Raw genomic sequence first — 457 nt, 5'->3', positions numbered from 1 at the left:
AAAATTTTTCAAGATCATATGATATGGACGTTTTACTGAAAACAGTGAAGTATTACACAGGAAATCCAGATTGACCCCTTGACGTTAAAACCTTGATAACTCAGGCCATAGATATCCAAATTGAGTGATTCCTTCGGCCATATTTAGAAAACTCAAAGAGGAAAACAGAAATATTTTTAGAGTCTCAAATGGACATTTATAGAGTTAGAAACATCGTTTTGAAAATGACTCCAGAAACTGTCCCGTTTCTGCCTTTTATCACTTGCAAGGAAATTAAACTATAAAAACGTCTCTTAACATAACATGAAAGATATAATTACAAAATTTACTGTTAATACCATATTACATCATGTCATGTACATATTTTTACATAGTACCATAAGAAAAATAAATGGAAGAACAGTCATCGAGCAAAACATACAAAAGAAAACTTTCGGTACAAAACATCTGTCCTTAA

The sequence above is a fragment of the Olea europaea genome, unplaced genomic scaffold (genome assembly GCF_002742605.1).
Source record: "Olea europaea var. sylvestris unplaced genomic scaffold, O_europaea_v1 scaffold102, whole genome shotgun sequence".
Lineage (NCBI taxonomy): Eukaryota > Viridiplantae > Streptophyta > Magnoliopsida > Lamiales > Oleaceae > Olea > Olea europaea.
The sequence above is the reverse complement of the archived record's forward strand: the minus strand, read 5'-3'. Positions refer to the sequence as shown.